A 7,443-nucleotide genomic window follows, 5' to 3' on the forward strand; every position below is an offset into this window, starting at 1 on the left:
TGCTGTAGGCCTGATGCCCCTGCAGGCGTCCATTGAAGGAGCTGCGTTCTCCCGCTGCCACTAAGAATACGGATTGCTGTCTTGGCTCCGTTGAAGAGTCTGGTCGACTACCACGTGCTGCAGGCCTGATGCCCCTGCAGGCGTCCATTGAAGGAGTTGCGTCCTCCTGCTTCCTCCAAGAGAAGGATGTCCTGGCTTTCGACTCGGGTCCGTTCCCCGCTGCCGAGAGCAAGTCTTCGTTCGCCATCCGTTGTCGTTCTTTCGTTTCACGTTAAGTTAGTTTAGTTTGATTCAGGAGTCCATCGGGTATGTGCCTATATTTATTTCTATGGTTACAATGTTTATCATCTGTACTGCTTTGTTGTAACTCTTGATGTTTCAATATATTTTCCATTAAGAATTCATTCTTTTTATTTATGATCTCCAAACTTACTTGACAGGAAATTAATCCCACAATCATGAGATGGACATCTCTGCTCTACCGTTTTTGTAAACATTGGAATGTACCTACATTACATTACACCATTACATTACTCCATTACATTTGGCGCCCAACGTGGGGCACGAACCCACGACCCTGAGATTAAGAGTCTCATGCTCTACCGACTGAGCTAGCCGGGCTAAACTTGTCACAAAATATTTATGTGACAGTATAAACGTTTTATTTGTCTGAGATCTCTTCCCAGCAAGGAATGTTTTTGTTGTTATATACGGAATATTTCTGCTCTGCTAAATTTGGGGTAAAGGAAACCAATTGCAAGTCAATTAAATGATTTTCGGAGGTTGTTTCTTTGATGAATGCAGCATTTTCGTGATGGAACAGAATGTTCTACCTTGTGTCCCGAGTTTAAGTTCAGGTAGGTATAAATAGTTGCTGTGTAAAGGGGTTTTATTATGAAAAAGGAAGGATAGGAATATCTAGGGGTTAGCGTGTCCAGGAGTGACCGACGTATGGATCAATACCAACACTGCGGTGCAAGGCGATGAGTCCAGAAAGTCCAGCATAACAGGTCAAACGGTCGGCCTCTTCCGATCTGGCCCGCCACGCAGCTGATGGGCAGACGCATCCTTCTCTAAGACCTGAATATACCTTACCCTGTCCCAAAATGTAGCGTGTAGCAATATCTTTACCAATATTATTACTTCCCTAAAAGGGAACTCGATGTTACATGTGGGTAGAATAATTGTGTGCACCAGTAATAAAAACTCTATTAACAACTTTAACATTTTTTATATAAAATTCTGTTACTATACATATTGCTCTAGGAAGTTAATATTAAGCAAGAGACTCATTATAAAAGCTTTAACTCTCAAGGCGTGTCGAGTTAGATATTACCTCGATAGTTGACAAAATGCAAGTCATGACAGTTGAATTTACGAATGGATAAAATGATGCTATAATGAATTTAATGGGCGCCAGCTCAGAATCACTTAATTCTGAACAAAATTTATATAATTAACAGAGTAATCCCTAAGATACTAAAGTATAAAAAATCAATCTCAATTTGGAAGGCATCTTACTTATATCCTTAGTCCGCCAAGGTCGGCAAGCCTTCACAAACGTCCCGTGTCCCTCGAGTATCTCGCCACAACTGACGGAACAAATTCCAACGATCCACAGCGATCTTCAGACTAGTAGCTCGCAAATCCAAAACGGCAACTTGAGAATGCTGTTAGCCGCATACGGTAGGAACTAACAAGCAAGACTGCTACAAGCGAACCACTTGGAGTGACCCATAACAATCGAATGGTTCGCGGGGGTGGCGGTACTTATACCCGCTTCCCAAATTGATCAATTTCACCAGAAGTAAGGAAAATATTGTATACTTCGGAATTCCCGGATATGATCCCAACGCACATTCATCTATTTATCTCTTCGGTAATTTATGTATTTTATAATTCGCTTACTTCTTGCGACATCCATTGCAGAATAGCTCTGTGAGTTAACCTTAGAAACATACATAATATAATATAATGCAATAACCGAATGCGGTCACTTTATTCTTTACAACTAGGAAATTCCCTTCAGTTTGCATGATAATATCACTTACAATGGTGTTTGTGAAAATATCTCATTTCTATCGGATTTAAGTGTACGTATAATATTTGACGATTTATACAAGTTGATATTTTGTTTTCCTTTTCCTTTTAAATTCAGAACCGTGATGGCAAAAGTTCATAAAGGATTATTTTGTATTTTTTTAACTCCTCAGACCTCTGGCATATTCTGTCAGAAGGTTGGATTCTTTCCGCTTTGCAATAAAATATTAAATAGTAGGTAGGTAGTGTAGGTACCTAATTCCCTGTGCCATGATGCGCATACCCGCGTTAAACAATATACATCAGTCTTTTGTTGAGGATGAAGTATTATTATTATTTTTACAGAAATAAAAACATATTTAAACCTTCAATCCTCTGGCACATTGAGCGTTATGTTTCACGAAGTCGGAGAAAATGTGTGATTTCCGCTTCACAATAAAATCCAAATAAAAGGATTATTTCTGAACGTATCCGAACTATAAAAACTGTTTTCGGAAGGTGATGAAATGCGTAATGAAAAAACTTTTAAAAAAATGTAAATATATTTTTGTTTCATTAAAAAATAATTAATAAAAAGTTAGCGAATTTTCAAATTTTTGTTGAAATTGTAGTTGGAACTTTTGGTTTCATAGAGGTGCACATTTTAATTCTTTCATGCTTGACTTTTAGATTTGAATATAAAGCGTGGTGTTTTCTCTTTCTAACACCGTTTAGATCATATTTATCATTATGACAGTAAGGGAAAGGCAACGATTTTTGTGAGACCATATGTGTTGATTTCAAAAGCGAACAAATTACCCTGAGGGATGCCAAGTGACTATTTTAGATATTTTAATGGATTATTGTGAAACATGTCCATGATGTTTGCTTTGTAAAATATATTGCAAAAAGAAATCATGAACTGGTTTATTTTATGCCAAACAAACCATACACAGGCGTCGGACGTCTATTAAAATAGTTTGGTTGGGTATTTTGACAACAAAAAAAAATATTAATATTTTATTATTTTATATTCGCAAAAACACATACAGTTGGTATTTTATTTTTCATACACTGGTTTGTTTATCATAATCGAAACCACAAAATGATGTTTTACCCGAAAAAGGGAAAAATATGTTTTGTTTTTCTGTTTCACAAAGCATACATCATGGATATATTCACGTGCATCCATCAAAATACCTAAAATAGTATTCCACTGTCCTGAGTTGCCACTGAACTCATCTACATATATGATAAAAAATTATAAAGTGATTATATATTATGGAATGTAATTTGTTTCATTGCAGTAAACTGAAAATGGAGAAGAAAACGCACTGTGCAGTTGTAATATTATTTTTCCTCTGCGAAATTGCTGCAAAAGATGTTCATACTGTTGATGGAACTTTAAAAACAAACTGTTTTTTAAACAAAACTGAAAATGAATGTGAATCTGCCATCACCGAATTGTATGGAATCTATTACGGTTGTGAAATGGTAATAGATCTTGATTTTACGATTCAAAAAATTGGACTTGTTGATGACCATACTCTGGTGTATGGAGGCGATTCGCTGACTTATGTCATCGATGAAATTAAGGAAGAAGCAAGACTCGTCGATAAAGTCTTTCCTCCATTTAAAAACTTAGTTGACATTAATAATAACACGTACTTCCTTGCGAACGGATCTAACTATGTGATACTTAATAGTACAGGACAAGTAAAAGAAATAAAAACGGGCAGCAAAAGTTTAAATCAATTGGCCATAAACGTTGATGGAAAAACGTTATTTATTTTGAAATCAAAAGAAAATCAAAAGGCAAATTTTGAAAACAGGGGGGGAGACCTTTATGTCATGGAATTGTCGCCCTACAGTCACACGGCGAGGTTGGACACATTTAGGAAACATATTACAGCAATATCCACACTGAATGGAAAACTGCTGTTGGGATTGCGGACAGTGAACGATACAGGAAAACTAATAAGGCTACGTAGACTGCCCGCTCGATCGAACCATTGTATCGCGAATTTTCTTTTTTTATTATTTTTTTTCATTTTAATTGTATTGTTTATTCGATTTAATAATAATAAATTGTAGTTAATACAGGTTATGTTTTTAAAAAGGAGGTAGTCCAGCAAAGCTGCCACAAGGTTGCTTGACTGCCGGTTCTTCCTCAAATTTTGTCTTAATCAAAAAATAAGAAGCAGAATTGTACATTTGTAGAAAGGTGAAACTTTTTTATTTGTACTGTGTCAACACCAGAAGAATAATAGGCCGCGGAATAAAAGTTATGGACCATTTTTTAGACTGTGTAATAGGGTGTATCGATTTTTGAAGTGAAACTTCTTTACGCGCGTCATGCAATTTCGAGGACCGGAGTAAAACCGACTCATGACCGAAACGAAAATGCGGGTACCCCCACCACCGATTAAAGTTCATTTGATCTAGTCAAAGTTTTGAAGTAACATATAAATGCTTCTTAGCTCATCCCGACAACTGGCGTTGGTGGTGTATTGGTGAGCATAGTTGCCTTCCAAGCAGTTGATCCGAGTTCGATTCTCGGCCATCGCACATTATTTTTTTGTTTTTAACGCCTTTTTCATTCAATATCTTATTTTTTAGTAGGTCAGAACATTTTTTAAAAGAAAATAATATTGCAAAATAATAAAAACACTTATCTCACTGTGATAAAACATTACTCCGCTAGAGCGCGCTTTGCGTTATTGTGTTGGATTAAAATTATTATCTAATCCGTATATTATGATAATTGTATTACATTTATTTAATTAATTTATTTATTTTGATAATATGTAATAATTTACAGAAAAAAAATTAAAACTATCTCCCTCTGATAAAATATCCGTTCGCTAGAGCGCACTACGCGATCTTGTGTGGGATTCTATTTCTGTACATTGTACATTATTTTTAAAAATATATTATATTTTGGGTGTGATGTAGGTAACATTATAAAACATAACAAGCTCTCATATTTTCAGAACCTACATAATATAATCAATTTATGCGGCTTTGCTTACAGTTGGTGCTCAGCGTGGTTGGCTTTCAATCAGTTAAGCGAGGTTCGATTCTCGGCTGTGGCATTTTTGAAGTGAAACCTTGTTGAGGTGGGGGAGCCGCTCACGAACGTTCTCTCTCTTCTCTTCTTTCCTCTCTCTCAGACACCAGCGAACTGCGCCACGCCAAGCATCAGCTGAAACTAGAAGTTTCACTTCTGTCTTGCGTAGGCTTGACACACCCACTTTTTAACTTTTTTTTGTTTTCAAATTCCAAGTTGAAATAAAGTTGCTACTAGGTACCACAACTTACCACAATTTTTTTTGGATTTTTAAAAAAATGTGTAGGTCTCCCGCACAAGGCCTAAAGTTTTAATTTTTTTCAAAAAATATCAATTTTTTTTAAATTTAAAAAAATAAATTCATAACTTTTGTGTTTATTCCAAGTTAAAAAACAGTAATATTAGGGCATAAAAATAAGTAAGAAACGGTTTTTTTTATAAAATATGGTATTTTGGTCTCCCGCACAAGCCCTAAAGTTTGTTAATTTTGATGAAATTTTGTAATTTTGTGTACATATATGAACCATGTTTTTTTAAAGTTTAAGCCACCGGAATTAATTGTACTTTTCTTACAGAAGGCATAAAATGAGACAATATATATACATAATTCTTATATACATACACTAAAAATATATAGCACATATATACTATATATATAATATGTTTTATACCTGAAAAAAGATAGTTGGACGGTGTAAATTGTATGAGAAAGGTGTTGAAAGAAACTGATGTTATTTGCTATTACTGTTGTTTATTACAAAAGTATAAAAGGTTATAACATGTCATAAAATGTAGTATAAAAACTAAGTACAAAATGTTGCTGATTACTTTCCATACGACATAAGTGGCAGTTTTCTTGTTCTACTGCAAATTTACTGACTTGTTTAAGTATTCGTCCTTTCATCTTGGCTTCAAAACCTTAAATCAAAATTATGTATAGTATTTACATAGGCCTAGTGAAAATTTTATAAATGTTATTACAGTTCCCAAATAAAATTTCAATTTAATATGGAAGACAGTATGATAAAGACGTTATTTAGAAACATTATAACTACAAAATAGTCGAAAAAAACTTACTTAAATTCTAATCCTTTGCAGAGGTTTTGTACTGGCTCTTGGTCTCGAACGTAGGTAACTCTTTACGGTCTTCCAGTCTGGCACGGATAAAACTATCTCTTTCGATTAGCCCACATACTCGCTTCAAAGCTTCTGTGACTTCCTTGACAATTCGTTCCACCGCTTGAGTGTGAGAAGGAATTCTAAATTCAACCCTTCCACTTCTGCCAGTTTCCGCAATTGACTCCAACTTTTCAAGGCTCATATCAGTAACAAGAGGGGGTTCGGTTACTGAAGTGGATTTCCAATCAATCATATCTATATAGTCTTCGGCATCAAAATTGATCTGAGGGGGTTTAAATACCCTTACCCCTTTCCTTACGGTTGAGCGAGCTTTCTGGATTCTCTTATAAGCCAAGGCTCTGATATGTTTTCGTTCATCGAACAGCATAGCTATCAAAACATGCTCTGGGTGAGCCATGAAAGCATTTATCTGTAACGTTGCATGGACGACTTTTCTTAGCTCATCTACCAAGTAATTGCTGAAAAGAATCATTTTAAAAAAATGAATGGAAGGTTGCGGGATTTGGGGATTGCACTTAATTGAGAACCATGATGGTATGTAGACCTTCATCATGAACTCTGCAAGCTTTCTTAGCTGAGGGGTCGGATCATCGGTGGCTACATACAAACGAAGGACTCGATTTGCCAGAGTAAGCCACCTGGCGTGCGAGATGTTGCCGGGGTTTCGTTTGGCCAACTCTTCTGCAATAGAATTGTCTTCCATATTAAATTGAAATTTCATTTGGGAACTGTAATAACATTTATAAAATTTTCACTAGGCCTATGTAAATACTATACATAACTTTGATTTAAGGTTTTGAAGCCAAGATGAAAGGACGAATACTTAAACAAGTCAGTAAATTTGCAGTAGAACAAGAAAACTGCCACTTATGTCGTATGGAAAGTAATCAGCAACATTTTGTACTTAGTTTTTATACTACATTTTATGACATGTTATAACCTTTTATACTTTTGTAATAAACAACAGTAATAGCAAATAACATCAGTTTCTTTCAACGCCTTTCTCATACAATTTACACCGTCCAACTATCTTTTTTCAGGTATAAAACATATTATATATATATAGTATATATGTGCTATATATTTTTAGTGTATGTATATAAGAATTATGTATATATATATTGTCTCATTTTATGCCTTCTGTAAGAAAAGTACAATTAATTCCGGTGGCTTAAACTTTAAAAAAACATGGTTCATATATGTACACAAAATTA

At 35.1% G+C, this 7,443-nt stretch overlaps 1 non-coding gene across 1 annotated transcript; it reads right to left on the reverse strand.

Annotated features, from left to right (window-relative positions):
• Positions 1 to 548: 548 nt before the first annotated feature.
• TRNAK-CUU (transfer RNA lysine (anticodon CUU)) lies at positions 549 to 621 on the reverse strand. The gene has a single exon. It is a non-coding gene; the product is annotated as a tRNA-Lys (tRNA).
• Positions 622 to 7,443: the final 6,822 nt, after the last annotated feature.

The sequence above is a fragment of the Hesperophylax consimilis genome, chromosome 30 (assembly GCF_061612785.1).
Source record: "Hesperophylax consimilis isolate HC1 chromosome 30, BYU_Hcon_1.0, whole genome shotgun sequence".
NCBI classification, from domain to species: Eukaryota; Metazoa; Arthropoda; class Insecta; order Trichoptera; family Limnephilidae; genus Hesperophylax; species Hesperophylax consimilis.